Source organism: Macaca mulatta, chromosome 18, assembly GCF_049350105.2.
Source record: "Macaca mulatta isolate MMU2019108-1 chromosome 18, T2T-MMU8v2.0, whole genome shotgun sequence".
Taxonomy (NCBI): domain Eukaryota; kingdom Metazoa; phylum Chordata; class Mammalia; order Primates; family Cercopithecidae; genus Macaca; species Macaca mulatta.
Window position 1 is genome coordinate 81,888,395 of NC_133423.1, and position 22,498 is coordinate 81,910,892.

Consider the following 22,498-nt stretch of genomic DNA (forward strand, 5'->3'; position numbering starts at 1 on the left):
TGTAATGCACGTCACCCATTCTCAATAAACATTAGTTGTTGTGGCTATAAAAAAAGATCACCTGGAAACGGTTTGATCCTTTGAGACTGAAATGACCTTACTTTATGGGTTATTTGGCCCCCTGGTAAGGTGGTACCCTTTCTGGGTTAGGTTTATTCCACTCCAGCTAGGGGAAATGTGAACTCTGCCTGGTTCTGTGGGAACCCTAGCATCGTCTGCTTGCTGCTTTCCCGCGTTCCACCCCCAGAGCCTGAAATCAGCACAGCTTTAAAGTAAACCTCCGTGCCAGTAGGCTCTGCGTGCTCCTACCTGGCTCGTATTATTGTCTTTTGGAATGTCTTTGACATGTTTGCCAATTTGTATTTCAAAATAAATTTTATAACCAGCTTATAAATTTCATCACCACGGAGGCTGGACTTGGACTAAATCTATGAATTAATTTTGGAAGAATTATTTTTTGATCTTGAGACTATCTAAGGACAAGATCTATCACTTCGTATACTTAGATCTTCTTTAATGTTTGTCAGTAAAGCTCTTAAATTTTCTCAAAAAGAGATTGAATATTTAAAATTACCTTATACGTTTGGTTACTAGATATTCTTCATTATTATTCTGGGAATTTCCATCAGATTTCTTTTGTGCTGAATTCCATTTACTGACTCCCACACTCGGCGCCCTTTCTCAGTGCTGTGAAGCAAACCCTCTCCCGCGGATCCATGATCGCTTGTGCATGACAGGTAAAACATCTGAAACCTTGCATGTGGGAAAAGACCTTCTTCCTTTACGCGGATTGATAGTTTAGAGAGCTGTACAATTGTAGATTGGGAACAAATTTCCCTCAGAATGTTGAATTGCAGCATGGTTTTCTAAGTTCTTGTGTTTCTGCTTAGAAGTTGGGTAAATCCTTATTCCTGATCACTTTTCCCCTTGAGACTATTTTCAGAAGGTATTTGGCCAAAGATTCTGAAATTCTGATGACGTGCTTTTTGCATGGGTCATTTTTCATTAGTTCTTTCTGGGGCATTTCCACATTCTCAGCGGAACAAATCCCATTTGGTTGTGGTGTGTAATTATCTTTACACATTGTTGGATTCAATTTACCAGTTTTTTTTTCTTTTTACAGCTCGGTGATTTTGTTTTAATCATCGGTGTGGGTGTACTCTGTTGGGGTAGTTTGATTGACGATTCTCCACAGCTGCCTTTGGAGACAGAGCGGCCAGGTTCTAGGTGTCTGGGATGCAGCGTGCACAGGGTGGTGCGAATTCCACTGGTGAAGTCCTCCACGGTCTTTTGTTCCCGATTCTGTTTCCTACTCAGCATGTGCTAACAGACAATTATTTTTGCTCTTTTCTCTCTTATGCTTTCTTGAATGGGTGGGAGATGTTTCTAAGGATTTTTTGCTTTTACACAGAAGAGTTTTTCCCTTCTCAGCTGTTTTCTGCACCATGTTACTTTCTGTGGTCTTTCATTCGTAGGATGCCATCTTCTCCTCCCTCCCGTACGTGTTTGGTGGTCAGCTGTTTTGTACTTATGGCTGGCCATTTCAGGCTGGTGGTTGGTTGTACTGCTAATATTTTGTGGGGGACTTTTGCATCTCTTTTCATAATCTATCAAATTTGCCTCTAGATTTCCTTTCTCATAATGTCTTTGGCTGGTTATGGTATTAGGTAATGCTGGCCTCATAGAATGAGTTAGGAAATATTCCTTCTGTTTCTATTTTCTGGAAGGGATTGTTGAGAATTGGTATAAGTTCTTAAATGTTTGAAAGTATTCACCAGTGGGCTTGGCACTTTCTGCTTTGGAAGGTTATTAATTATTGACTCAGTTTTCTTAGTAGATATAGGCCTATTCAGATTATTAACTATTGTAAGCCAATAGTTTAATAATATTAAATTATGAGTATAGCTTAGTAACATTAAGCTTTTAGTGTGAATTTTGCTAGATTATGTCTTTCAGGGAATTGGTCTGCTTCATCTAGGTTATCAGATTTGTGGGCATAGAGTTGTTCATTACATTCCTTTATTATTATTATCATATCCATAGGATTAGTAATGATACCTCTTCTTTCATTTCTGATATTAGAAATTCAGAAATCTCTCTTTTTTTTTTTTGGAGACTGGATTTCATTCTGTCACCCAGACTGCAGTGCAATAGCATGATCATAGCTCACTGCAGCCTCAAACTCCTGAGCTCAAGAGATCTGCCTGCCTCAGACTCCCATGTAACTAGGACTACAGGCACACGCCACCACACCTGGCTAATTTCTATATTTTTTACTTTTTATAGAGATGAGGGGGTCTCACTATATTGCCCAGGCTGGTCTCGAACTCCTGGCCTCAAGGGATTCTTTTGTCTTGGCCTCCTAAAGTACTGGGATTATAGGTATAAGCCACTATGCTGGGCCTCTTCTCTCTCTTTTCTTTCCTGGCTAGATGGTTATTCATTTGATTGATTTTTTTTCAAGGATCTCAACTTATATTGTTGATTCTTTTCTATTGTCTTATGCTTTTTCATTCCATTGATTCTTGCTCTAATTTTTATTATTCGTTTTCTTTTGCTTACTTTGAACGTAATTTACACTTAAAAATTTCCTAGGGTGAAAGCTTAGATTATTGATTTTTAGATATTTCTTATTTTCTCATATATACATCCAGTGCTATACATTTTCTTCTAAGCACTGCTTCAACGCAGCCCACAAATTTTCATAAGTTATATTTTCATTTCCAGTTAGTTGAAAATATTTTAACATTTCTTGAGACTTCTTCTTTGACCCAGAAGTGTTCATTAGAAGTGTGTTGTTTAATCTCCAGGTATTTTGGGGTTTTTAGCTATGTTTCTATTACGGATTTCTAGTTTAACTCCATTGTTGTTTGAGAGCAGACACTGTACGATTTCTATCCTTTAAAGTTTGCTAAGGTGTGTTTAGGGCCCAGAACGTGGTCTGTCTTGATGAATGCTCCATGATGTGAGCCTGAAAAGAATGTGGACATCGCTGTTGTTGGATGAAGTTTTCTATAAATGTCGAATAGATACAGTTGATTGATTGATTGTGCTGTTCAGTTCAGCTGTGTCCTTCCTGCTGCTGGATATTCTGCCTGCTGGATCTGTCCATTACTGGTAGAGGTGTGTTGAAATCTCCAACTGTAATAGTGTACTTAATGATTTCTCCTTGTCGTCTACCAGTTTTTGTCTCGTGTGTTTCTTTTTTTTTTTTTTTTTTTGAGACGGAGTCTCGCTCTGCCGCCCGGGCTGGAGTGCAGTGGCCCGATCTCGGCTCACTGCAAGCTCTGCCTCCCGGGTTCACGCCATTCTCCTGCCTCAGCCTCCCGAGTAGCTGGGACTACAGGCGCCCACAACCGCGCCCGGCTAATTTTTTGTATTTTTAGTAGAGACGGGGTTTCACCGTGGTCTCGATCTCCTGACCTTGTGATCCGCCCGCCTCGGCCTCCCAAAGTGCTGGGATTACAGGCGTGAGCCACCGCGCCCGGCGTCTCGTGTGTTTCGATGCTTTGCTGTTGGGTGCACACACCTTAGGGATTGTTATGTCTTCCTGGAGAATTGACTTCTTGTAGTGCCCCTCTTTATCCCTTGTGTTAGTCTGTTTTTGCACTGCCATACAGAAATACCCGAGACTGGGTAATCTATAAAGAAAAGAGGTTTAGTTGGCTCACAGTTCTGCAGACTGTACAGGACTATGGCAGCTTCTGCTGGCCTTCTGGGGAGGCTTCAGAAAAGTTATAATCATGGCGGAAGGCAAAGGGGAAACAAAGCAAGAGAGAGGGGGGAAGGTGCTACATGCTTTTAAATGAGCAGATCTCAGGAGAACTTACTATTGTGAGGACAGTACCAAGGGGGATGGCGCTTAACCACTCATGAGTAACTACCCCCATTATCCAATCACCTCCCACCTGGCCCCACCTCCCAACACTGAGAATACAGTTCAACATCAGATTTGGGCAGAGACATAGATGCGCACCATACCATCCTTGATCGCTTTCCTTGCGCTGCAGTTTCAGATTTTGGAGCATTTTGGATTTTGAAGTTTTGGATTTGGGATGCTCAACCTACACCAGTGTGACTGGTTGCAGAAATGGATAATGTAATTTTAATGACTGTTTCTTCCTTATTTTGTTATATTTTTTTGTGTATATATGTATGTAGATATGGGTGAAACACATCTTTGTTTTCAGACTCAACAGCAAATTTAGTGTCTGAATTCAATGTAGTTAATCCAGCTTTCTTTTGATTGGTGTTAGCATAATTAAAAGACTTACTTTTAATCTACCTGTATCTTTGTATTTAAAGTGTGTTTCTTCAACCTATGGAAAAGCTGACAGCTTAGCATGTGAATTTCAATGTTATAGTCATGTGAATTGCTGTAAGATGGGAATAAATGTGATTGAAGCAATGCTGTAAAAAATAAAGTGAATTTTTAAAAACAAGATATAGTTGGATTTTTTTTCCAGATCTACTCTGATAGTCTTTGTCTTTTAATTGGTGTATTTAGACTGTTGACATATAATGTAATTGATATAGTTAGATTAAAATCTACCATATTTATTGTTTTCTGTCTTTTGCCCTTGCCCTTCGTTTGTCTATTCTTTTTTCAATTCTTTGGTTTTAATTGAGCATTTTATTAATTCCTATGATGCCATTTTCTCCCTTCTCTCAGCATATTAATTCTTTAAATCATTTAAACTTATTGCTCTAGGGTTTGCAATATACAAATAATCCAAGTCCACTTTCAAAGAACATGGTATCATTTCACAGGTAGTGCAAGTACACTGTAACAGAGTACTCCCAATTCCTTCCTCCCATCCTTGTAACATTGCTATCATTCGTTTCACTTATGGATAAGCAAAACTCACCAAATTCATTGCTGTTATTATTTTGAATGAACTGTTATCTAGCAGATAACAGAAAAATACAGGTATATATTTATTTAGGATTCGAAGGAATGCTTTACATTACTCTTCTATTATTTTTTAAACATCACATGTAAAAATGTGTTTATTCACAACCATTTGTGAATTACCATTTGTTCCTATTCTGTCATAATCTTTTTTTTCTTTTAGGTTCAGGGGCACATGTGCAGGTTTGTCACATAGGTGAACTTGTGTCATGGGGGTTTGTTGTACAGATTATTTTGTCACCCAGGTATTAAGCCCAGTACCCAATAGTTATTTTTTCTGATCCTCTCCCTTCTCCCACCCTCCACCCTCAAGTGGGCCCCAGTGTCTGTTGTTCCCCTCTTTGTGTACCTGAGTTCCCATCATATAGCTTCCACTGATAAGCAAGAATATGTGGTATTCGGTTTTCTGTTTCTGTGATAGTTTGCTAAGGATAATGACCTCCAGCTCCATCCATGTTTCCACAAAATACATGGTCTCATTTTTTTTTATGGCTGCATAGTATTCCATAGTGTATATGTACCACATTTTCTTTATCCAATCTGTGATTGATGGGCATTTAGCTTGATTCTGTGTCTTTGCTATTGTGAACAGTGCTGCAGTGAATATTCACATGCATGTGTCTTTATGGTAGAACGCTTTATATTCCACTTGTTATATACCTAGTAATGAGATTGCTGGGTCAGATGGTAGTTCTGTTTTTAGGTCTTTGGAGAAACACCACACTGTTTTCCACAATGGCTGAACTAATTTACATTCCCACCAACAGCGTATAAGCATTTCTTTTTCTCCATGACCTTGCCAGCATCTGTTTTCAACTTTTTAGTAACAGCCATTCTGATTGGTGTGAGATGGTATCTCATTGTGGTTTTGACCTGAATTTCTCTAATGATTAATGGTATTGAGCAGTTTTTCATATGCTTGTTAGCCACATATATGTCTTCTTTTGAAAGTGTCTGTTCATGCTTTTTGCCCACTATTTAGTGGGATTCTTTATTTTTTTCCTGTGTTTAAGTTCTTTATAGATGCTGGATACTAGACCTTTGTCAAATACATAGTTTGTGAATATTTTCTCCCATGATGTAGGTTGTCTGTTTACTCTGTTGATAGTTTCTTTTGCTATGCAGAAGCTAGGAAGTTTAATTGGAGCCCATTGGTCAACTTTTGCTGTTGTTGTGATTGCTCTGGGTGTCTTTGTTATGAAATATTTGCCCAAACCATATGTCCAGAATGATATTGCCTAGGTTGTCTTCCAGGGTTTTTACAGTTTCAGGTTTTAAATTTTAGTGTTTAACCTATCTTGAGTTTATTTTTGTATATGGTATAAGGAAGGGGGTCCAGTTCAATCTTCTGCACATTGCTAGTCAATTCCTGACTATTTATTGAATAGGGAGTTCTATTTATTGAATAGGGGGTTCTTTCCCCATTTTTTTCTTTGTCAGCTTCGTTGAAAATCAGATGGTTGTATTTGTGCATGTGGCCTTATTTCTGGGCTTTCTATTCTGTTCCATTGGCCTATGTGTCTGTTTTTGTACCAGTACCATGCTGTTTTGGTTACTTTAGCTTTGTAGTACAGTTTGAAGTTGGCTAACATGATGCCTCCAGCTCTGTTCTTTTTGCTTAGGATTGCCTCTGCTATTCAGGCTCTTCTTTGGTTCCATGTGAATTTTAGAATTAATTTTCTAAATCTGTAAAAAATGATGTTGGTAATTTGATTGGAATAGCATTGAATCTGTAAATTGCTTTGGGCAGTATAACCATTTTAATGATACTGATTCTTCCTATCCATGAGCATAAAATGTTTTTCCATGTGTGTCATCTCTGATTTCTTTGAGCAGTGTTTTGCAATTCTCACTGTAGAGATCTTTCATCTCCCTTATTGGCTGTATTTCTAGATATTTTATTCTTCCTTTTTTTGTTTTTTTTTGAGACGGAGTCTCACTCTGTCACTCAGGCTGGAGAGAGTGGCGCGATCCTGGCTCACTATAAACTCCGTCTCCCAGGTTCAAGCGATTCTCCTGCCTCAGCCTCCCGAGTGGCTGGGACTACAGGCGTATGCCACCATGCCCAGCTAATTTTTGTCGTATTTTTAGTAGAGACAGAAGGGTTTCACCGTGTTAGCCAGGATGGTCTTGATCTCCTGACCTTGTGATCTGTCCACCTCAGCCTCCCAAAGTGCTGGGATTACAGGCATGAGCCACCGCGCCTGGCAGGTATTTTATTCTTTTTGTGGCAATTGTGAGTGGGATTGCATTCCCGATTTGGCTCTTGGCTTGGCTGTTGTTGGTGTATAGGAAAGCTAGTGATTTTTGTGCATTGATTATGTATCCTGAAACTTTGCCGAACGTGGTCATGTCACTGAGGACAACTTGCAAAAGTGCAAATGTGACAGGAGATAATTCTCAGTCAAAAACACTTCATCCTCTGCTGGCTTTTTCATTCTGTTACACATCTGGGCCCTGTCTTTAGATCATAATTTGGCATGTGAAGCAATTTGTAATCACTTCAATAATACAGAAAGCGAAAATGCCATAAATACTCAGGAAATAAACTTGAAATAAAAATACTCATTTGCTACAATAGGGCACTTTGTCTTTGAGAAACACTGACACTAGAAAGACTATTATGACCTCTAGAAATGGTGTCAACTCTCCCTGCTTTCATCTATCGCTACTCCACTAAAAAAGAGCCACAGTTAAACTGGCAATAAAGTGTGCATTTTCTGCAAAATATATATATTTCCAGGAAAAACTGCCAATTTACTGTTTCTTGTTTGAATAACACCACACACATTAATGAATCCTAAAACTAAAAATATTTAGTACTTACTTTAAAACTGGACTAATGAAATAAAAATGGAAAATGCTTAAGAATCATAAAGTTATAATCAAAATATTTTGAACACAATTTTGGAAAGAAAAACAGGATTTTTTCCTTCAATATACGTATTGTATTTCATGAGAATATATTGTGTTACCAAGTACAACCAACCTGTAAAAATTCCTCCTATAACTGTTTAAATGCTTTCATCTTTTGACTCTGAACAATTCCAGATTTCTGAAAAAACTTTTGTTGCTGTTGAAGCAGGTTCTACAAAAATGCAAAGAAAACCTTGTAATAAAATTGAGGTAGAATTTAAAATGTAGCAGAAAACAATTCTATGCTAACTTGAGTGCCTTGAAATAAACATTTAAAAATAGTTTATCTGATAACAAAAAAGAATCAGAAAAATGAAAGATTTTATTTTACCCTTATTCATTCCTTCTCTTATGGTCTTCTTTATGTAGATCTGAGGTTCTGACCCATATAATTCTCCTACTGCCCAAATGAAAGTGAGTCCAAACCCAACAGATGGCTCAACGTTATTGTTAATGGTGGAGGGTGTCCAGGTTCTTGGCGTTTTGAACAAAGAATTGGACAAAATGCACAAACAAGCAAGGAAGGAATGAAGAGTTTCATTGAAAATGAAAATACACTCCACATTGTGGGAGAGCCCTGGGCATGGGGGCTCAAGGCCCTGTTACAGAATTTTGGGGAGTTTAAATACCCACTAGAGGATTCCATTGGTTACCTGGGGTACACCCTATGTAAATGGAGAGGATGAAGTAAAGTTACAGAGCCATTTTCGGCATATGCCATATGGAGAGGATATTTCCTGTTATAGCTGAAGTGTGAATGGGCCTTATTATGCTCCCTGCCTCCAGACCCTATTTTCCTGCCTCATTATGTTTTAGATAAATCAGGTGAGTCATAGCCAAGCATTATTGTTACACTAAGAAGGGAGTAAAGGATACATCGCGGCATTAAGGAGAGAGGCGTAAGTCCTATAGTGAAGAGAGTTCTCAGCAGTGGTGAATCTGTACAAGTCAGCAGCAACTCATTTCTTATCTCCTCAGAAGAAATAATTCAACTGAGGGGCATAAGGCAGAGGGATAGAGCAAGGCACATTTTCGAGTAGGAGGGAAAGGTTATTAAAAAGATTTAGAGCAGGAACGAAAGGAAGTATACTTGGAAGAGGGCCACGTGGGCAACTTGAGAGATTAAGTGTGCAGTTGACCTTTGACTTGGGGTTTTATTTATTTATTTATTTAAGATGGAGACTCACTCTGTGGCCCAGGCTGGAGTGCAGTGGTGCTGTCTCAGCTCCCTGCAACCTCAGTCTCCTGGGTCCAGGTGATTCTCCTGCCTCAGCCTCCCAAGTAGCTGGGATTACAGGCGTGCGCCACCACGCCACCACGTCCAGCTAGTTTTTGCATTTTTAGTAGAGACGGGGTTTCACCATGTTGGCCAGGCTGGTCTTGCACTCCTGACGTCAGGTGATCCACCCGCCTCCCAAAGTGCTGGGATTACAAGCATGAGCCACCACACCTGGCCTGACTTGGGGTTTTATACACTGTGCTGCTTCCAGGGTCTTGAGTCTCTTCTCCTGTGATTCTTCCCTTGGGGCGGGCTGTCTGCGTGCACAGTGTCCTGCCAGCACTTGGGAGGGCCGCACACTGTGTTTACTGAAGTTGTGAGCACGCTCATGCGAGGCATTTTTCCCTCACCAGTCGAGGGTTCCTAGAGGATGGTCACGTATCAGTTAAATGCCACCATTTTGCCTGTTAGTGCGCATGCTTGAGCCCACTTGCCCAGCTTCTAAGATCTTAATCGTGAAGCTGCTCATCAGCAGCTTCAGGTGTTTTCTCTTTTTTCGGAGATTGCCATTTCACGGTTCCAGCTGCACCCAATCATTTCCTTAGAGACGCACCTGACTATCGCCGGACAGTCCTGATGGAGGGCTCTCTCCTGCCCTGCCTGTGTCTGCCTGACTACCTACTCGAACATTTCTCCCCTCAAGAGCCCCAGACCCAACTCTTTGAGAACACGGATGGAGGTCAGTCTTCTGTAACTGCTTCCTGCTGACTGAGGGGCCGTGGTGGTCGTTCTGCGGGTCTTGGCCTCTTGCTAGCTGTCAGGGCAGGGTGGCTCCATGGGTTGGTAAAAGCAGTATCCAGCCAGGGCCAAGGGAGATAGGGCAGGGTTTCACCTCTGTCATGTCCCACTGGTGGGCAGTCTAGGGGTCTTCTGCAGAGGGTGATTCTTCAATATTGAGAGGATGGTATCCGTCATTGAGGGTCATCTGGAGCCAGATGGCCTGAAGGGGAGAGGAGACAAACCAGGTTATTAGATTTAGAAAACATGAAGTATTTAGAAAACCAGAAAGTAGAAAAAGAAGGAGACTGATATGTGGGCCTAAAAAGGGAAGAACCCAGGAGAACCATTTCCAGGTTCCTTTCCAATTTAACCAACCCGGAGAGGCTTGTTCTGGTAAATTGAAGGCTTGATTTACGAGTTGTCTGATGTCATCTTGTACTTTTCCTGGTTGATTTACCCAAAAGGGATATTTTTCATCTAAGGCTAAACAAATTCCTCCCTGTGCTGCTGTTAATATAGTTAGTCCTCAGTGATTTCGGAGGAGACTACAGCTGCTTAAGAGTCAATTTGTTCTTGCACGGTTGTTACGGTTTTAGATATGGCACCAATGTTGTTGGCTATTTCTTTTGAGATTTGGGTATAGGCTAAGGACGCTTTTGTGATTCTAGCAATTCTGGTTCCCAAACTGGCTATAATGCCAAGTCCCACAATAAGGGGAATTAAATAAATGCCTTTTAAATTAATATTTGTCCTCTACAATTCCAGAATTCTCCTGAAAATTGATAGGCTGGGAGTGGTGGCTCACACTTGTAATCCCAGCACTTTGGGAGGCCGAGGTGGGTGGATCATGAGTTCAGGAGATTGAGACCATCCTGGCTAACATGGTGAAACCCCATCTCTACTAAAAATACAAAAAATTAGCCAGGTGTGATGGAATGCACCTGTAGTCCCAGCTACTCAGGAGGCTGAGGCAGGAGACTCTCTTGAACCCAGGAGGTGGAGGTTGCAGTGAGCTGAGATCATGCCACTGCACTTCAGCCTGGACGACAGAGCAAGACTGTGTCTCAAACAAAAAAAAAAAAAAGAAAAAAGAAAATTAAAGATTGTATAATATAGACAGTGGAATTTTTGAAAAAGTGGTAGGAGTTTTCAAAGCTTCTCAATGACAGTTTCAGTGAAGTGGGTGCCTCTAATATTGAAGATGTATACTGGAGTTCTTTAGGTAGGATGATGGTGATTGTAAGAAATCCATCTGGAAGTGTCCAAGGAGGTCTTGAGGGCTGGTGTCTTATCTATATTCTATCATTACAGTTTTCAGAGGATCATGTTGGTGACAAATGAGATACGCACCAGGTACTCACCCCACATATTTAGCAGTCTCTCTACCAGAGTTAGGTACACCTTACTCTGGTGGGTAATTTTACATATAATGTTTGCAAGGCTCCATTTGTGAAGTTCTATGGCACCACCAGAAGGCTAATGTAAGAGTGGGAGAGATTACCCTCATACAATATAGAGTCAGATTATTACCGATATCTTTTTATCTGACTCTGGAACCAATTTTTGATATCATGCAGTCATCAGTGAACCTGTCAAATAATTCGCTTGCGTGTTGTGTCAGCAGGCCTTGCTGTAGAGAGGGCTGCCCGCCTAGCATCGTGCTGCGCAGAGCATCTCCTTTCACCTCTAAATACACTCCTTTGTGTGCTTCTATCTTTATAATGGCATCTGCTTTAGGGAGCATCCTGGTCTTTAGGAGTTCATCAATCTGGTGACCATCTTTAATTGGGCTTCCCGCTGATCTCACTATTTCCAGAGCTTCCCCAAATCATGTGTCTCCCTGTAAGTGTGCCTGCTGTCAGTGTACACATCAATACTTTTATCCTGAGCCACATGACAGGCTTTAATGAGTGAGCTGAGCTCCATCATTTGAATTGCTTTTGCCTCTGGTAAGAGGCGACCCTCTAGAGATGATTCGTGATGATGTGTTATGAAATGCCAGTCCTGAGGACCAGGACAAATTGATAACCCTCATGGGTTTCTTAGAACCGAAAATCCAATTTCAGATGTGATCTATCAACAAATGATATTTGATCTAGATTTTCTATGAGTCTGTAACAAATTTATTTAAGGCCTGGAAAGTTCCCAAGAAGACATTATCAACTGTGAGTTTTTCCTTCTACCAGTAGAAGCATAGTAGGTTTCCAGGCATGATGAGAGTTCACATGAGGTACTTCTGCTTGCTGAAAGTGATGAATTTTCCCCATGAGTGGCAACGATTATGTATACCACCAGGGACAGCTATGCTCCAAGGCGATCCTAGGTCTCTACGTGCTTAGCTGATGCTGCCACTGCTCTGAAACCAGGCAGAAATGCCTTTTCCATCAGGGAAAAGTTGTACTAAGCTGTTGGTCTCTATCACGCCCATAAGGCTGAGTCGAAGCCCCATGGGCTTGTCCAGAATGTTTGTGTACAAACAACTGGATACTGCCGAGACCAGCTTGGTTGGGGAGACCCTAACTCAGCGGTGCTAGAGGAATTAAAGACAGATACACAGAAATATAGAGATGTAAAGTGGGAGATCAGGGGTCTCACAGCCTTTAGAGCTGAGAGCCCTGAACAGAGATTTACTCACGTATTTATTAACAGCAAGCCAGTCATTAGCATTGTTTCTATAAATATTAGATTAACTAAAAGTATCCCTTACAGGAAATGAAGGGATGGGCCCAAATAAAGAGATGGATTTGGTAGTTATCTGCAGCAGGAGCAAGTCCCTAAGGCACAGATTGCTCATGCTATTGTTTGTGGCTTAAGAATGCCTTTAAGCGGTTTTCCATCCTGGGCCGGCCTCAATTACTGGAGCAGATTTATTATGGTAAATACTGAGATCAGAAAGCATGTGTAACTGAGTCATAGAGTGATTACATCCAGGCATTATTGCCAGCCAAGATTGATAAATATGCCCAATAGGTATAATTGTTCTCTGCGTCAGCACTTGTTGAAGGAATACTCACAGCAGTGGTGATCACCGCTATCATAGCTACCATTCAATTACTCATTGTGACTGGTTGTCCCACTTTCCTCAGGTTTTCTTCTGCCATCTGTCACCACTTCTTGATCTATCCCCAGGTGGGTGACTGTGTTCAATGGGTGTTGCTCATGACAGTTGGGGTCCTCCTCAGTGTCAGTCTCAACATGGCTGCAACTGGGTGGTCCTCGGGATCCTCCCGGAATCTCTTCCTCGGCATCTGGCTCATGATAAGGTTTCAGGTGTCTTGATGGCATCCAAATCGGCTGTTGATTCTGGCGTGGAGAAACACAAGCATAACCTCTACCCCAAGTTATTATTTTACCTATTTCCCAACTTTTTGTTACTGGATCTCTCCCCCAGATCAGTTGTTCTGTTTCTGTCTTTGCAACTGGTTTCTGTAGATGCTGTTCAGCTGCTGATAACATCTGGCCTTTGGGCAGGCTCAAAAATTTAAAGTTAATAATGCTAGATTCAGTTGTATATGGGCTGTCCCATAATCCCTGTTTCTCTCCCTTTTTTGTTTTTGTCATCAGTTGTTCATCTGTATGAGATCGTAACTGAGCATTTTTAATTAACTGTGTGGAATGAACCACATATGAAGAATCAGAAATCACATTAATAGGCATATTAAAAGCAGTCAATACCTCAATTATAGCTCCAAGCTCTGCTTTTTGAGCTGAAGTATAGGGCATCTGGAAAACTTTACTTTTCGAGCCAGAATAAGAAGACTTACCATTACTACCATTACTAGACCCATCTGTAAAACAATGAAAATGCTTAGCAGGCTGCAGGTTGTTTACTGCAGGAACTGTAAATGCAAACTGTTCACAGTCTTGCTTAACTAAGGGGATAGTAAAGAAACAGTCTTTTAAATCTATGACTATTAAAGGCCAATTTTAAGTCCTCTAACGCTTCCAGTTTCTTTTTACTTAGCGGCCATTGTTCTATCCAAATTGGCTTATCTGTTAACCATTTTAAAGGTATAGGTTCTGGAGGCTTAACAATGGCTGCCATCAAAAATGATATCCTAATCTTTGGCGGGAACTTTGTCTTTCTGCTTCAAGTGGTTTTTTCAAACCTTTCACATTTTTTTCTAGTTCCATACCAGGGACATACCCCATTTCATGCATCATATATTGACTTTGAAGGCTATATAATTGTTCTGGAATTAGAACTTGTGCTCCCCATTGTTGTAATAAATCTCTTCCCTATAAATTTATGGGTACAGAAGTTATAATTGGTTGAATAGTCCCAGGTTGTCTTTCGGGCCCTTCACAATGCAAAATATAACTACTCTGATATACTTCAGGGGCTTTACCAACTCCAACTATGTTAAAGTTGAATTGGCCACATGGACGGCCAGTGCTGTAGAGAAATGATTGAAATATCCGCTCCTGTATCTACCAAACCTTTAAATTTCTTTCCCTGAATAGTTATTTCACAGGTAGGACGTTTATCAGTAATTTGATTTACCCAATAAGCTTCTTTGCCTTATTTGTGCTTCCAAATCCTCCTGTTCGTTTAATTTCACTTTTTCCCATTCCCACATCTGGCAGAATGAGGGGCTGTGCTATACGCTCTCCGGGCTCTGCTTTCCAGGGAACAGAAGTAGATAAAACAATGTGAATTTCCCCATTGTAATCTGAATCAATGACTCCTGTACGTATTTGTACCCCTTTTAAACTTAAATTAGACCTTCCTAAAAGTAATCCTATTGTCCCTGCTGGCAAGGGTCCACAGACTCCTGTTGGGACCTTTTGCGGGGGTTCCCCAGGCAGAAGGCTCACAGCTTTCGTGCAGCATAAATCTACTGCGGCACTACCAGCTGTGGCGGGGGACAGACATTGTACAGGGGTGAGGGAATGGCCTGAGCTGGAAATGCCTCGGTTTAGACCGGGGCCCGGGACGGGCCCCTCATGGCATTTCCCAAAATCGGGTTCCCTTCTTTATCAAACGTAGAGTGACACTGATTAGCCAAATGTTTTCCTTTTTTATATTTTGGACATATTTCAGGCTCAGCAGTTTTCTTTTTTCCCCTATCTGGCGGCCTGACTCACTGATTTTTTCTACGTTCTTTTTTAGTATGACCATGCTTCCCACAGTTAAAACAAACTCCAGGAAACAGAGTATTTCCTTTATCCACTCTCAGTCCTGCCATTGCCTGTGCCAACAAAGTAGCTTTATGCAGATTACCTCCGATACCATCACAGGTCTTGATATAATCAACTAAATGTGCCTTCCTGAATTTAAAAGGAAAAGGTTCAAATGTAGCTGTAATATTTCCCTGTTGATCTAGGGGGTGTATCCTAACAGGGAACTGCTAAGCCTCTAAATCACCCTCTCTTCTAGCTTGCTGGATTCCTGCCTGAATAGAACTAAGAGCGGTTGCTTGAGGTGCTGCTTGAACAGTCACTGGGGCAATTACTTTTCACCCAGTGTCCTCCAGAAAAGAAAGATCTGGAGGGTCAGGCCATTCTTTTTCTTCAAAATAGTAATGATGGGGTGCAGAAGGGTAGGGATGAACGTCTCCCTCCTCTGCTACTTTAGCTTTAGCTGGCAAATGAACCTGTTCTGTAACCTCTTCTGTGTGTAAATCAGCAGGCCTGGCATCACAAAGAAGGAAGAAATGTCCAAGAGGGTCAGTTAGAGGCTTAGGCATGGAGAGTTTGGGAATAATTGAAGATGTCCATCACCTGGAAAGAAGAAATGTCCAAGAGGGTCAGTTAGAGGCTTAGGCATGGAGCGTTCCCTCCCCTCCCCTCCCCTCCCCTCCCCTCTCCTCTCCTTCCCTCCCCTCCCCTCCCCTCTCTCTGGGTCTCACTCTGTTGCCCAGGCTGGAGTGCAGTGGTGTGATCTTGGCTCACTGCAGCCTCCACCTCCTAGGCTCAGGCGATCCTCCTACCTCAGTCTCCCCGAGTAGCTGGGTAGGGGCATGCACCACCACGTTTGACTGATTTTTTGTTTTTTTTGTTTTGTTTTGTTTTTTTGTAGAGATAGAACCTTGCTATGTTACCCAGCCTGGTCTTGAACTACTGGGCTCAAGTGATCTGCTTGCTTTGGTCTCCCAAAGTGCTAGAATTACAGGCGTGAGCCACTGCACCCAGCAGGCATCATATTGTTACATCAAATTTAGCTTAAAGCTGACTCCTTATGTATTTTAAGTTTGGCTTAAGGTTTTCCCTGTATATAGTGAACTGTAACCTAAATGGAGTTGTAAACAGACTGTAGCTTCTTCTGGTGGCAATCACTGAGTTTTGGCCAATCAAAGGTGGCCAATTGTTCAAACCATGTTCAAATAAGGCAAACACCCTGCTGTAACCAATCCAGCTGTTTCTGCACCTCACTTGGGTTATCTGTTCATCAGTTTCCTTTTTCTGTTCATAAATCCTCTTCCACCAGGTGGCTGAGCTGGGGTCTCACAGCCTATTCTGGAATCGTTCTTTCATCAATTAAACTTTGTTAAACTCAATTCAGCTAAGGTTTTTATTGTAACAATATTTTTCTACTTCAATTTCTTACCTTTCACATCCAATAGTTTTTTTCAATGGCACTTTGCTTGCAGTATCTGCAAGGGTCTTTATCTGGGACATTCTCCTACTGTGGGGTTAAGCAATTGTTTCTACATGTTAAGGCATATAACTGTTTGATTGGGTGACTTTAAAGGTAATTTTGAGTTGTGTCTTACTTTTAATCTTTTACATTGTCAAAATATTCTTTCAGATGCTGTAGTTGCATTTCAAAGGGGCTAATTTTCTGTCCTCAAGTTTAATCTAATAAAATCCCTGATTTCAGGTTTTAAGCAATTGACCAATAGAAATGTCTAAGCTGTGGTCCCTCTGGCATCAGAGTCTATGCCTGAATATGTAAATATGCTTACCAACCTCCAATGGCTTCATCAGCCCTCTGATTACAAGACTGAAGATCTCAGGGAATCTTTACAAGTTTGTTGTCCTGTATAACCCCTAAGAAAGCTGGTCCTATCTTGGCAACCCTGGTGAACCCGTTAGCTGTTCCATGGAACCACTGCCCTTGATGTCCTCTACAGTGAACCTCTCCATCAAGGCTTTTGCATCTTAAAGGCCTGCTAGCTTGCAGGCTACTTGATGTGTCTGCCAGTTGGGGTTACAACTTTTCTGAGCTACTCTTGGTGGACTGTTATCTTTTTTAGACTTAGGAAAGTCTTTGATTACGCCTCTTAATTTTGGCCTAGCCCATGGATTAAAGTATACTTTTAAGGGCTCCCTGTCAGTTTGTTTAGCTTTAAGGCGATTCAGATGGACTAGCGAGATAGGGAAGGGCTGGAAGGGATGACAGAGCCAAAGGCAGAGGACAAGTATGGAAGAGAGAGGGAGGCGTGGGCAGATAAAACCAAGAAGGGCTGTTGTCTGTCCCCTTAAAGAATTTGTTAAAGACACAATTTTGGGATCTTCATTTCTTTCTGAAGCCTCCTCATACCACAGTGTGCTAACCAGTAGGTGTTAGAGATCCTGGGCCCCTCTTGTCCTATAGTGCCTCTAAAGTGGAATCAAAATTTTTCTCAAGTGTCCACTGCCGTTCTAAAATATTCACTGTGAAATTGTGTTAGTCCCAAAGATAACACAAGACTCAAAGTTATAATGACAAATGTGTGAGGAGCCAGTGTCCCGCTCGCCAGTGGCCGACATTGACTCCAGATCACTCCCGTGACGGACAAGTCATCTGCGTGTCACAGATGTTGCTTGTTTACCTGTGCCCCAGCCTCCTCGGTTGAGATGATTTAGTGCTCTCCTGTCGCTCACCTGGCAGTCAGCGACTCAGGGCATAAGTCCAGGGAGCGGATCTCTCCAAGAGCAAAAGCCTCATGCAGGAGACCGGGTGCAGGCGCACGGCCATAAGGCTTTCACAGGTGACTGGCTGCGCGTGTCTCGGGCATCACAGGTGACTGGCTGCGCGTGTCTCGGGCATCACAGGTGACTGGCTGCGTGTGTCTCGGGGATCACAGGTGACTGGCCGCGTGTGTCTCGGGCATCACAGGTGACTGGCTGCGCGTGTCTCGGGCATCACAGGTGACTGGCCGCGTGTGTCTCGGGGAGGACACTGGTCTACTGAGAACATTTGCTCCTCATACCTCAGGACCAGCTTGGACAGAGATTTGTCGGACCTGTGTCTGCCTCTCATTCTAGGAACTTCTGTTATAAACAGAGACCATCTACAATGTGCACAGGGAGACAGGGACATTAATAAAAGCAAACCAAAAACTTTGACATATTTTCACCAAGGGATACAAACACAAACTTGATCAAATTAATAATATTCAAGAGGCTAAAAGAAGTCCCCTGCAAAGGGCCAACATCCTACGAAGCATTAGGGGGTTGGAGTGGGGTTGGGGAGGCTTGCTCACCGTGAGGGGCCAAGCCTCCTGTCAGGGACTCCGGGCCCCTCTGCACTGTTAGGGAACTGGCTTTTACGACTGCTTATTCCGGGGCACTTCTGCTGGCTGGCCTCTGTGCTCATGATGGGGTCATGTGGTCGCACTGTGCTCTAGCAAAAATAACCGTTTGTTGGTTCATTCGGTATTTCTAGGGAGAATGCTGTGTGCCATGCGTCGGGGAGGCCATGAAGCAGCAGCTCTCAGTCTTCAGCATACTAGCTAACCACCGGGACAGCTAGGACCTGGATTCAGTAGGCCCGGGTTTAGGCCTGAGAAATTTTGACTGTAGCAATTTCTCAGGTGATTTTTGCTCCGGGTGTGGAGTCCACGCTTTGAGAATCACTGCAGTGGAGAATCAAATACCCCACAGAGGTAGATCAGAGCCGATGAGGAGAGCTGCTCTTCACACCCATCTGGTCGCTTAGGCTTCCACCTGAAGGCGCCGTCCACTTCAGGAGGTCCTGGGAGAATGTATCTGGTGTCGGTTCTGTAATGAATCAGGGATGGAAGTGTGTGGTAATCACAGCAGTGCATCTAACTCCAGTGATGTCTTCGCATCCTTAATTATGGCAGGCCCCTGCTCTCATCCTTCCCCCACCCCAGCGGTTTCCTAGGGGACCTTCTCCTAAACACAGCCCCCTCCTCCTGCATTTCCTCAAAAGTAGCTTAAATTTAGTCTCCTTGTTGTACACACTGTCTACATTCCCAAGGTGATATTTCTCACTTTTATCTCTTTGTAGAAGGTAAAAAGAGCTCAGTTTTAGTGTCACGCAGTCCCAAGCCTGAATCCTGGCTTTGCCCTCACCGGCTGCGTGATTTTGAGAAAACCAACTGTTTGCATTCTCTTCTGAGTAATGAGAATAATCACTCCTACCTCAAAAAGATGTTGTGAGAATTAAATAAAATAATGCCTGCTTATTCAACAGTTATTTACATTCTCCTTTTTTTTTTTTTAAAAGAAAAGAGATGTGATTATGAAATTCTGAATGGCAAATGGTATATATGTATATTTTTATGGCAAAACGCCACCTCCATTCCGGATCAACGCAGATTTTTCTGAAGTCAGGTTTATGTTTCTCATTCATAAAACCAAAATTAAAAATTCAACATCTAATATAAGGAGAGAAATAATTATTTTAGGCATGCATGTGGCTTTCATTTCAATTCTCTTCCCTATCAGAAACATGTAACATAGCATCTCTGGTGGATCTAAAGGAGGAGATCGCTAGGCTGGAGGAAGGTATTTGAGGAATGGATCTGTCATTCCAAGATTCTTGTCTGTAATGCCATGAGATGTTAGAATCTTCCCATGAGACACTGCGGTGCCTCGGGAAGTTCCGAGAATTGGCAGACGGTTCTAGTGGGGATGATTTGGGTTCTCTCTGGCTTTTGGCTTGCTGGTGTACCACAGGCTCCAAGCACCCCTTATACTTCCTCCCTGCCCCTCCAGCATGCTTGATGGAGGTTCTGCCAGGATGCTTCCTGACATCTTACTGGTTTCTGGTTTGTCTACTTTCACGGACCCTATAACCACATCCGTCAAAGCACACCCTAAAGGAAGAACTTCCTCCCCTATCTCTCCTTTTGATCGTAGAATTAGAAACAGGCCTTTGGTATTAACCCCCGTTAGAGAGATTAAGACATAAAGGGAATATGACAACAAGAGGAGAAGAAGGTGAGAACGTTTCAGCCGCTCCCCCGGCTGTCTGGCTGACGCCCTTGGTGGCTCTTCCTTCCGTCTGCCTCCCACCTCCCCCTTCCCCTTTAACTTCCAACAGGTTTTGCTATTATTAAACCCAGGGAGACTGAAGGGGTGACTCATCACTGAAAATGGTCCCTTCAAAGGAATAGTTATTTCTAGAGGGATTTTAAAAATATTGCCAGGTGCCTGGGGGGTGTGTGTGCTATTTGTGTTGGAGAGAGCTAAAACCTTTTTTGACCTTAGAGAGGTAAAATTAGATACTTTCTTTCATCAGTTTTGTTCTAAAAAAAGAAAATCCTTACTATTTCTTGAAGCAGCTGAGCAACACTGGTAGTGGTTGAGATGACAGGCCCAGGAGATTGACAGAAGCGACTTTAAATCCTGTGTTTTTGCCAACTGATTCCACCGTTGTGAGCTTGAGATGGGGGCATCCCAGTGCTCTTGTTGAAGGGGCTTCTGGGGGGACGGAGGTGAAATGGAATAGATGTGGTGAGACTGGAAATACTGGGCCGTTTCTCAGCCTGAGGGAGACAGTGTTCAATGTTTTACCGTTAACTGTAATGTATCTGTAGATTTTTAAAAACGATGCTCTTAATCAAATTGAAGAGGTTCCCTTTCATACCTAGTTTGGCAAATATCATGAATGAGTGTTGGATTTTGGTAAATACTCTTTCTGGGTTACATCACTGCTAACATTGTGAATTCTATTGATCGACTTTAGAGAGTTAAAGCAACTTTTGCTTTCCTGGGAAGAACCCTACTTGGTCGACCATTTTGTATTACTATTTTTATAATTTATTAGATTTGATTTGCAAATATTTTGTGAAAAAATTCTGTGTCTATGTTTATGAAAGACACTAGTCTGTAATTTTCTTTTTCTGCAATGTTTGTTAGGTTCTTTAAAATTAATGTTATAATGGCCTAATAAATTACACTTGGAAGTGTTCCCACCTCCTTTATTTTCTATTACAGTTCATGTTCAATTCATTCTTTGAAAGTCTGAGAATTCACTGATTAAACTCTGGGCCTTGAGTGTTTTTGGTGGGAAAGTTTGTGGTAAATTCATTTACACTTATAAAGCTGTTTATATTTCTTTTTTATTTTTAAGTCAATTTTGGTACATTGTATTTTTCAAAGAATTTGTTCATTTTGACTATCTTGCCCCCAAATTTCTTGGCATTAAGTTCATAACATTCTCCTGTTGTCTATTCTTTTAACATATGTGGGAGTTAACAGTGATGACGCCTTTTTCATTGTTACTGGTGGACTGTGTTTGCTTTCTTTTTTCTTGATCAGTTGAAGGCTTCTGCATCTATGTTTAACAGTGAGACTGGCCTGCAGTTTCTTCCTTTGTCTTATCCCTTTCTGGCGGTGATTTTATTTAGTTTTAGAAGTGAAAAAAGAAATCTTCCCTCTTTTTCTGTTATCTAAAAGATTTTATTCAGATACTAATCGTTTGTTTCTTCTATAATTTTGCTAGATGTCTTGAATCCAGTATCTAGGTTTTTATTATTATTATTATTTGTTTGTTTGGGCAGATTTTAAACTACTCACTACTGAAACAGTTACACAGTATTTTTTATTTGAAGAGAAAATACAGACGATTATGAACTTTTCTTCAAGCTGACATTAAAATGATTCTCTACTTGGGATTTATAAGGGAGTCTGAGAACACATAGCTAGCAAATCACATGTTAATGTTTTTACAGCAATGCAGCAATGAATTTTGTGGGCTTTTTTCTTGAAATCATCTGTTACACACACTGAGGGCATGGTATAAAAATGCGTCTCTTGAAGGTATTGTTAGGTGAACCCTACGCTGAAATGATCATTTGTGTATTTTGAGTTCTGATAATCTGACTTAATTCAAATGTAGAATGCAGGCATTTCTTAGGGAAGTGGACGGATTATATATCTTCCAAATAATCCTCTATAGATATATTGTCTCTTGTTTGGGCTTTTGATAGGAATTAGATACGAGGTAGTTTAAGATTCTGTTCTACAGTGGGAAACCAGAGATAGCATTCTGTGATAAAAGGAAGACTTACATTTGCTTTAAAAATTAGGCTATGGAAATTCAGCAACCAGCCAGAGTAAATCTCAGTCGAGAAAAAAAAGAAAGAAAAGTAGCTTTATAATGAGAGTCGTGGGGTTTCTATTCTGTGATTGATCAAAACTTGGGCTCCCAGAAACTTCACTCTGGCTTTAATTTTTAGTCTAAATACCCATCAGCTGGACACATTGTTATCAATCCAACCTCCCCACGGCCTTTCAGAGCAACTGAACCCGGGAGCTGGAGACTAAGAAATGTCTCTTCTACTTTTAATTTTTGGACTTTAAATCTAAGCCATGAGCAGGGCTGTCTGTATCAAATTGAGAAGACTATTCATGGTTGGCATATATTCTTGTTTCATTTCTGTGTTGCATCATTGACCAGATTCAGAACAGAGAAACCACTGGGAGATGGGTGCGTTTGCAATCTCATTTGCAAAGCGAATGAGACATTTATTTTAATAATATGTTCTATT

At 41.5% G+C, this 22,498-nt stretch overlaps 1 long non-coding RNA gene across 2 annotated transcripts in view; it reads left to right on the forward strand.

Moving 5' to 3' along the window:
* Positions 1 to 252: 252 nt before the first annotated feature.
* Positions 253 to 22,498, forward strand: part of LOC144336529 (uncharacterized) — a 323,751-nt gene continuing 301,505 nt past the window's right edge. The window contains exon 1 of one of the 2 annotated variants that reach the window (XR_013408388.1): positions 253 to 737. This is a non-coding gene — a long non-coding RNA (uncharacterized LOC144336529). The remainder of the gene's footprint in view (positions 738 to 22,498) is intronic. The other variant, XR_013408387.1, reaches the window with a different exon arrangement.